The sequence below is a fragment of the Tachypleus tridentatus genome, chromosome 2, assembly GCF_004210375.1.
Source record: "Tachypleus tridentatus isolate NWPU-2018 chromosome 2, ASM421037v1, whole genome shotgun sequence".
Lineage (NCBI taxonomy): Eukaryota > Metazoa > Arthropoda > Merostomata > Xiphosura > Limulidae > Tachypleus > Tachypleus tridentatus.
Window position 1 is genome coordinate 139356792 of NC_134826.1, and position 10095 is coordinate 139366886.

Sequence of the window (10095 nt, forward strand, 5' to 3'; positions counted from 1 at the left end):
TAGGTTAACCTAACAAAAGTACCTGTCCCCAGTGAGGGATAGTTTAGGTTGATCTAACCAAAGTACCCGTCCCCACTGAGGGATAGTTTAGGTTGATCTAACCAAAGTACCCGTCCCCACTGATGAATAGTTTAGTTTGATCTAACCAAAGTACCCGTCCCCACTGAGGGATAGTTTAGGTTGATCTAACCAAAGTACCCGTCCCCACTGAGGAATAGTTTAGGTTGATCTAACCAAAGTACCCGTTCCCACTGAGGGATAGTTTAGGTTGATCCTACCAAAGTACCCGTCCCCACTGAGGGATAGTTTAGTTTGATCTAACCAAAGTACCCGTCCCCACTGAGGAATAGTTTAGTTTGATCTAACCAAAGTACCCGTCCCCACTGAGGGATAGTTTAGGTTGATCTAACCAAAGTACCCGTCCCCACTGAGGGATAGTGTAGTTTGATCTAACCAAAGTACCCGTCCCCACTGAGGAATAGTTTAATTTGATCTAACCAAAGTACCCGTCCCCACTGAGGAATAGTTTAGTTTGATCTAACCAAAGTACCCGTCCCCACTGAGGGATAGTTTAGGTTGATCTAACCAAAGTACCCGTCCCCACTGAGGGATAGTTTAGGTTGATCTAACCAAAGTACCCGTCCCCACTGAGGAATAGTTTAGTTTGATCTAACCAAAGTACCCGTCCCCACTGAGGAATAGTTTAGTTTGATCTAACCAAAGTACCTGTCCCCACTGAGGGATAGTTTAGGTTGATCTAACCAAAGTACCCGTCCCCACTGAAGGAAAGTTTAGGTTGATCTAACCAAAGTACCCGTCCCCACTGAGGGATAGTTTAGGTTGATCTAACCAAAGTACCCGTCCCCACTGAGGGATAGTTTAGTTTGATCTAACCAAAGTACCCGTCCCCACTGAGGGATAGTTTAGGTTGATCTAACCAAAGTACCCGTCCCCACTGAGGGATAGTTTACGTTAATTTATCAATTCAAATTATTTGATGAACTTTACAATGGTTAATTGTGTTACACTATCGGTTTCACTCAGAGTCAAAGCTCTGAACTGCTACTACCGACAACTGTGAAAAGTAATTGTTGAACATTTTAGTCATGCTTTGAGCTCAACAGACCCGGCATGGCCGAGCGCGTAAGGCATGCGACTAGTAATCTGTGGGTCGCGGGTTCGTATCCGTGTCGCGCTAAACATGCTCGCCCTCCCAGCCGTGGGGGCGTTATAATGTGACGGTCAATCCCACTATTTGTTGGTAAAAGAGTAGCCCAACAGTTGGCGGTGGGTGATGATGACTAGCTGCCTTCACTCTAGACTTACACTGCTAAATTAAAGACGGCTAGCGCAGGTAGCCATAGTGTAGCTTTGCGCGAAATTAAAATAATACAAAGCATAAATGTAAGCAATTATACTGTAAATAAGCATATTAACTTAAGAAAAAACAATGTTACTTATTAGTTTGGTTAATTAACATTTGTTAGTTAGTGTTTTGATTTTAATTAATAGCAGAGACGCATAGAAACAAATAAAGCTTTTAACCTGGTTAGTGCTTCCAACAATCCTGTTTTAAAAGCTTGAAACCAGTTTTCAACTTACCCAGAAATAAGATTGTATGTACTACGTGTGTACCGTGTTACGTGTAACGTTGGTATGATACTGGGGTTATTTTATCAGTTTTTAACTGTTATCAATTTTCCCTTCATATACCTGTGCGAAGATCACATCTTCGAAACGATACGTTACCAAACATTTCGTGAGACGTGTTTTAGATTAAATTGTTACGAAGGTTTGATTGAACGTGCACGTTAAATCAGTCACATGACAGCTTTTACGTAATAACGTAACCTTCCTGGTCCATGGAACGAACATTCGTTTATTAAGGGTGCAGTTTTAACACCATTTCTGTCGCCAGCGATACGTTCGTGCTTGTAAGTGTTATAACTTTAATGTTTATTATAAAATATTTCTTTACAGTTCGTAATTTCGTAAATGCAAACAGTATTCTAATGTATTTTTTACTTAAATGTTTACTGTAATTTTCAATTGTTTTTAACTTGATTTTATAATTAATACTCTATCTAAAATGATTCATTTTCATTTACACAAGTGGATGAGTAGATTGGAAATATTACTTTATTAAGAGCTATAATTCCAATATATTTTAAATTTGCTGAGGAAACAATTCATCCTGTAGAGGGTGCTGTAACATTATTAACGTAAGAACGCGGTATTTGGCATTCTATCTAAATTCTTTGTGACTCGTTATATTGATAGGGAAAGGAGATCTACATTTTCTACTGTTAAAATGTTTTATTTAGTGATGTTCCTAGTTATATGGCAGAATTTTGACAATTCAATAGTAAAGTTCAGCTCAAGATCTTCATAGTCATGATATTATCATAACTACACGTGAACATTAAACCCACGCAGGCCATCACAAAGAAGGGAAGTCTGTTAAAACTATCCTTCCACCGACCTTGATAGCCGTAGATCAGTTTTGAGCGTACAGACGACAGTAACATAAGAGCGCTAAAATAATCAGATTTAGAAAAGATATAAACCCTGAAGACAAGATGGTATGTATTTTCTTACCCAACTTCCAATATTTATTGAGAATTCTGAACCACTTGTAGCATTCATATGATGTGGCTACTACTGCTTAACATCAGTGGTACCATGTGTTGCATTCACATAATCTGGTTATTACTGATCAACATCAGTAGAACCACGTGTAGTATTCACATAATCTGGTTAGTACTGATCAACATCAGTGGTTCCACGTGTTGCATTCACATAATCTGGTTAGTACTAATCAACATCAGTAGTACCACGTGTAGTATTCACATAATCTGTACTGATCAACATCAGAAGAGTCACGTGTAGTATTCACATAATCTGGTTGGTACTGATCAACATCAGTAGTATCACGTGTAGTATTCACATAATCTGGTTAGTACTGATCAACATCAGTAGAGTCACGTGTAGTATTCACATAATCTGGTTAGTACTGATCAACATCAGTAGAGTCACGTGTAGTATTCACATAATCTGTACTGATCAACATCAGTAGTATCACGTGTAGTATTCATATAATCTGGTTAGTACTGATCAACATCAGTAGTACCACGTGTAGTATTCACATAATGTGGTTAGTACTGATCAACATCAGTAGTACCACGTGTAGTATTCACATAATCTGGTTAATACTGATCAACATCAGTAGTATCACGTGTAGTATTCATATAATCTGGTTAGTACTGATCAACATCAGTAGAGTCACGTGTAGTATTCACATAGTCTGGTTGGTACTGATCAACATCAGTAGAGTCACGTGTAGTATTCATGTGATCTGTTATTATCTAATGTATTTTCATAGTTTGATATGAGATGCGTTATCTTTTCTCTGCTAATCACACTATATATTAAACAGATGGTTCTATGAATTATTTTTCGTATCGGTATTTCGACAAATTTGACTTTCTTGTCAGGAAGTTTCACTCTTCTATTTAAGGCATGTCAAGGTTACTCATAGCTAGATATCTTGGGCAATTCATATTAAGTTTTAAGACAGAAAAATTACATGTTTTGACACTAAGTAAAAGAAGTAAACGTGTAATCGTTCGTGGTTATTTTCAAACTGTACCAGATGTACCAGTATGGAACCTCCGTGGTGGTGATTTTGGCTCTTAGCGAATTTAGATTTTGTATAACATATCTATCATTCTTCACGAAAATTGTTCTGTATTATGCACAAAGCTACACAAAGAGCCGTCTCTTCTCTGTTCATCACGGGTATCGAAATCCGGTTTTTAACACTACAATATAATAAGCTATCTCGTCTTTAATAATACCCACTTCGCACTTAAAACCTTGAAGAATGGGCTTTTGCTTTTCAGTTATATAAACGTATTTAAAGTGTATTGTAACTAATTCAAGTTCTCTCTACTACCTACCACAGATGATACTAGACTGAACGTGATACAACATTGAAGCAATGGAAAAAGATGATGACGTTAAACCTGAACCTGAATGCGCCATAGAACATGGTATCGAACAAGGGAGCGTTGAGTTTGAAAGTCAAGGTCAACCTTCCCCGTCATCTTCAAAAGAAATCGGTATTTGCCAAGCTGCGCCACGGCCGCGAACAGTAAGGTATACAAAAGAACCCACGAAAGACAAAAGCGAAACAGAAGAGAAGTGCGAAGATTCTCTTAAATAAATGCCATTTCAAGTGATTAAAGATGGTGTTTCATTTTGATTGATTTAACAGAATAGAGCTTAAATTCATATTCTTATGTTATGGATATTCAATGTCTAAAATAACAAATAATTATGTTATTCAGGATACCCAGTAGATCCTAGAGGTACAGAAATCGAATATTTCTTTGTGTGTATTGTGCATGAGAGTTAGGTAATAAAACGTGATTATTTACCGTTTTGATAAAACCCATAATATAAAGTGTGAGTTTATCACAACAACACTTTCATGTGGTTACTTCTTAAAGGTCTGGTAGTTCCAGATTGAATGACGTGAACACGTTGGATATTTTAATGGGAAACGTATGGTAAGGCTTCCAAGTGGGCACGGCATGGCCTAGCGCGTTAAGGCGTGCGACTCGAAGTCTGAGGGTCGCGGGTTCGCATCCCCGTCACACCAAACATGCTCGCCCTCCCAGCCGTGGGGGCGTTATAATGTGACGGTCAATCCCACTATTCGTTGGTAAAAGAGTAGCCCAAGAGTTGGTGGTGGGTGGTGATGACTAGCTGCCTTCCCTCTAGTCTTACACTGCTAAATTAGGGACGGCTAACACAGATAGCCCTCGAGTAGCTTTGTGCGAAATTTCAAAACAAACAAACAAGCCTTCAAAGTGTAATATTTGAAGTAATAAGTCACACAGATAGATAGATAAGAGCATGACCAGTTACATATAACATTTAAAAGTTTAATTAGAACGTGTTTACACTTTTTTATTTTTTTACAATTTTCACCGTTTGCTAAATAATTTATTGTATATTTTTAGTCTGTTTGTTTATACCCTTAATTTGAATTTAGTATAAAAACCAACTGGGAAAATTAGCGAAACTTAATAAGCTAAGAGAAAGTTTTAATACATCTGTTTTCATAGACATAAAAACTTTAAATGATTTGGATTATCTCTAGCAGTGTGGTATTTCTGGCAATTATAATTAAATTACCCGTTTAGGCGACTAATGTAATGAATCAAAAGTATTTTGTGAAGAAATGTTAGTAATTTTGCTATAATATTTATTTAATTGTTACAATTGTTTTTCGATCACTACTTCATTAAGTGATTCGAAACCGTTTATAAATAAGGAAGGAATTCCAAATATAAGCGTTCACAACTTAAAATGTTTCACGATCTAGTATTTAAATCTGCTGCCATCTATGAGGTATTTTATTAACTATTGATCTCCTGACGTATTTTCAATATCTTCTGTTTAAACATGCCGATATTATTATCACATTCTTTGAGTAATCAATTTTATATAAATGACTAATATTACTGTTCGAATTTTGAAAGTTTGCTAGGATTTCCCGATTATATTCTTAAATTTCAGTTTTTATGAGATCGAATTGACCAATCTTTTTTGTGTATTTTTCACCCACAGTTTTATTGCCGTACTTTAGAACCCTAACAATGGTTTCTTGCTTTGAGCAGGTTAGTTTTAAATAATATTCACAGTCCGAACCACATAAATTGGAATGCGTGTTTACATTAATCGTGTCATTGATAACTAATAGTTATCCTTAAATGCTAACCTGAACGGCAATTGGATATTATTTCAGTTACCCAAACCACTTGTCCCTTTTCTGTAACCGGAATTAACTGTTAATAGCTCGTGTCCTTCAGAAATGTCCGACCCCCAGTGGCTCAGCGGTATGTCTGTGGGCTTGCAACGCTAAAAACCAGGTTTCGATACCCGTGGTGGTGAGATTACAGATAGCCCATTGTGTAGATTTGTGGTTAATTGAAAACAACAACATCAGAATGGACCAACGACATGCTGCAAATGGTCATCATGTTATGTTCAAAGAATTAATACGAATGTCTTTAGTTTTACTGTTTTTTTTTAATTAACCGCTCCAAAGCTAAAACAGCCTTTCTGACCATTCCTACCCTGTGGAGACCCTGAAGGATTATAAGTAATTATAAGCCTTGACCAATATATATCTGAAAAACCATACACGTCATGTTTAAATACTTAGAGTTTTATATTTTTTTCTATTCATCACATAGTGCTTTCTTGTGGTTCACATGCACTGTACTCAGTTTCTAAGTTTTAGTTGTTATTTACATCGAGTAGTTTTTGAAAAGAAAGCATTTTTATTGCCCCTTCAGCTGAAGTAGGTCGTGGCTCAGACTTTGTGAGTCAGGCTGCGTGTTGAATGTCCAAGGTTCAAACACTGTATATATTACTCTATGCTGTTTTTACTTTCAGTAGGTAAATCATAACTGAAATAACCAATCTTTCTGTTCGATTAAATGTAACTGCATAACCTTCGTTTTTATCATCACAATCCAAACAGTTCAGGAAATGATGTTTACGCACAAAACATTCTTGCCTTTTCGGCCGTGGAGGCGTTATAATGTCACGGTCAATCCCATTATTCGTTGGTGAAAGAGTAGCCCAATAGTTGGCGGTGGGTAGTGATGACTAGCTGCCTTCCATCTAGTCTTACATTGCTAAATTAGGGACGGCTAGCGCAGATAACCCTCGTGTAGTTTTGCGCGAAATTCAAAACAAACCAACACCGCAGTGGTATCACGGTGTACTCTTGCGTGGTGTATGTAAGTTTGTAAATTCTATTCAGAGTGGTGGGGTTGTTTGTGAAAATGTTGAGTGAACTACAAGCGGCACTACCATGGTATTTTCTCAGATTTAAAATGTATTGAACATTTATATTTTCATGTGTGGTTTTATTCAACATTTATATTTTCATGTGTGGCTTTACGACTGATTTGTTTAACAGTGATTTCAATTTCAGAGATTTACACTAAACGTTAACTGTACAGCTGTTTTGTGACTGTATGGAAGACAATGTCAATAATTCAATTTCGAAGAAGACTTTGTTTAAGGATTTTCGCCCCAAGCTACACAGGGGGCAATCTAATTATAATCGTTCCTAGTCCTGGACTGATAGATTAGACCACGAACTCTCCAATTAACAGTCCAAGCACGCTAAAAACCAAGCCACGTCTGGCTCCATTAGAAAACTCACACGAAGGTCTTATATGCTAAGCGTCTGTGATATATTCAAAGAACTCGATATTTAAGATTCAGCCAGGTTTCGAAAGCTAGTTCATAACAATAGCCCTAACAGGGCTCGTCTGACTCACCATTAAATTTGTTGTTCTTCGTTCGTCACAGACAACAGCAGGTAGTCGTTTCGTTACAGACAGCAGAAGGTAGTCGAATCCACCCCTTGAAAACACATTACGACCAAGAGTCCTCAGAGAGCTTTAGAAGGGTCCCTGGGAACACTAACTTTTACACATAATTCAAAATATATAGCCTTTTGTTTTCAGTGTTATTTCCACAGCGGGAACTGTTATCGGTTAAGGTCTGGTGTCCGCGAGGACTACGTTCATAATAAAGAGGTCGAGAACTGAGGCTTGTGTGTGTTTTTCTTATAGCAAAGCCACATCGGGCTACTTGCTCAGCCCACCGAGGGGAATCGAACCCATGATTTTAACGTTGTAAATCCAGAGACATACCGCTGTACCATCGGGGGGCAGAACTGAGGTACTAAGTGATTAAACATTGTAGTTTGGTTCGCATTTAGTACAAAGATACTCAAGAAATATGTGCACTATCCGTCCCTAATCACCAGTGGTAATCTAGAGAAAAGTTGGTGGTTGATTGTTTGGTGTTTTATGGTGCGAAGCGACTAGGCTATCTGCACCAAATAACTGGTAAAAATATAATAACATCAAAGGTATTGTAAAAAGTAAAGGAAAATCAAGTAAAAACAAAAATAGTGTCTCAACAGTAGATAAAAACTTAAATAGAATTAAAAAGCCCAATGACCCTTACAAAATCAAAAACATTTGTAAGTTGGACAGTGTCACCATCGCCAATGACACTGTTCAATGTTATGGATAAAAACATGTCTTAAATGGTGCCGTCGTTGAGAGTCATAACGATGGCAAGACAGTAAAATGTGGCTTATTGTAACCTGAGTGTCACACAGAAAACACACTGGTGCAACAGTTCTGGACAAAAGAAAATGATGAGTTAAAAAACTGTGACCAATGTGTAGCGTACTTAGAACAACTTCCTCCTTCCAAACCTCATGGAAGCTAGACGGCCAAAGCCCAATATAGGGTTTTATTTGAAAAAGCTTGTTGTTACGTTGCTCACTCCAAGTGGACTGCCAGCTGGCACAGAGCCGAGCCTTGAATACAGGACCATTGACCATGTATGGAATAGGTACAGTGGTGATAGTGCTAGAGTAGATAGATTTAGCTGCCGTGTCTGCAAGCTCGTTCCCTCGAATACCAACGTGGCCTGGTATCCAGAAAAACTGGATAGAAGTAGATGTTAATGTGAAATGGGCCAGTCGGTTTTGAATATCAGCGAGAACAGGGTGTGAGCCAACGTGAAGCAATTCCAAGGCCAGTAGAGAGCAAAGCGAGTCAGTATAAATACTGCATTTGGAGTACTGCTTAGCTTCAATATAATCCAGGGCAAGATATATGGCATACTGTTCAGCAGTGAACACAAGATTAAAAACTTGTAACCAATGCGTAGACTAGTTAGGAAAACTTCCTCTTTCAGATCCTTAAGGAAACAAGACAGCCAAAGTCCAATAGAAAGTTTTATCTGGAAAAGCTTGTTATCACGTTTTCCACTTCAAGTCAAGTGCCAACCGGCGCGAGGCCGCGCCTTGAATACAGGACCATAGTCCATGTATGAGACAGGCACAGCAGTGATCGCACCAGAGCGCACAGTCTTAGCAGCTGCGGCGTCAGCGATCTCTTTCCCACGAACATTAACGTAGTCTGGTATCCAGAGAAACTGGATAGAAGTAGATGAGAGAGAGAAATGGGCCAGTCGGTTTTGAATATTGACGAGGGGTGAGAACTGACGTGAAACGATTCCAGGGCCAGTAAAGAGCTAAGCGGGTCAGTATAAATAGTACAGTTCGTGTACTGCATAGCTTCTATGTGACTTAGGGCAAGAGAAATAGTGTACAATTCGGTAGTGAACACAGAAACTGTAGAGAGGATCCTGTGTGCAACTAATGAAGCACAACAAACCATAAGAGAGCCCACAGAGTCTCCTGATTTCGAACCATCTGTATAAATAGGAATGGAAAGATGGTTCAAAAGATGTTCAGCAAAGAGAAGACAGTATTTCCAATCAGGAGTGTCTGCTTTTCTCAGATGATTCAAAGATAGGTCATATTTGGGGATGTTAATAAGCCGTAGTGGAATGGATTGACCTGTGGAGACAGCAATGTCATCTAAGGGCAGACTCAATTCAGCCAGCTGCATCTCGACATGAAGGCCAAAAAACAATGGGAGACTGTCTATTCTGGAAAGCATGGCCCACTGAAGAAGGAAACACAACTCCAGGGGGATACTATGGTAAGGATCGAAGTTTTGATGTAAAGATAATTGCAAACGACAGAGGTATAGAGGAGATTCATGGGACTCAGTGTACAAACTCTGGATTGAAGAAAGCCCCCATGCAAAACCAAAGCCACAGATGGTGAATGGGGTCTAACATCTTCAAGGCTGAAGTTCTGGCAGAGCCATAGACCAGAGAACCACAGTTAAGTTTTAATACAACGAAGGCACGATAGATCTTTTGCAGGGAACATTTACCCACTCTCCAAGAGATGGAAGAGGGGACACGGACGATGTTCAGTGCCCTTGTACACTTGATGCGTAGCTGTTTGACGTGTGGAATGAAAGTCAGCTTACGGTCAAGTATAAGCCCCAAGAACTTTATCTCAGGGGCATCAGGAAGCAATACGGAGTTCAGGATCAGGATGAATACCCTGTTGGCAACAAAAGTGCATGCAAATGATTTTAGTGAGAGAAAAGGTAAAACCGTTTG

The 10095-nt window shown here is 38.7% G+C and overlaps 1 long non-coding RNA gene across 1 annotated transcript; it reads left to right on the forward strand.

Annotated features, from left to right (window-relative positions):
- The first annotated feature begins 1588 nt into the window (after nt 1-1588).
- LOC143236653 (uncharacterized) lies at nt 1589-4453 on the forward strand. Its single transcript, XR_013019646.1, has 2 exons — nt 1589-1934; nt 3965-4453. It is a non-coding gene; the product is annotated as an uncharacterized LOC143236653 (long non-coding RNA).
- The last annotated feature ends 5642 nt before the right edge of the window (nt 4454-10095 follow it).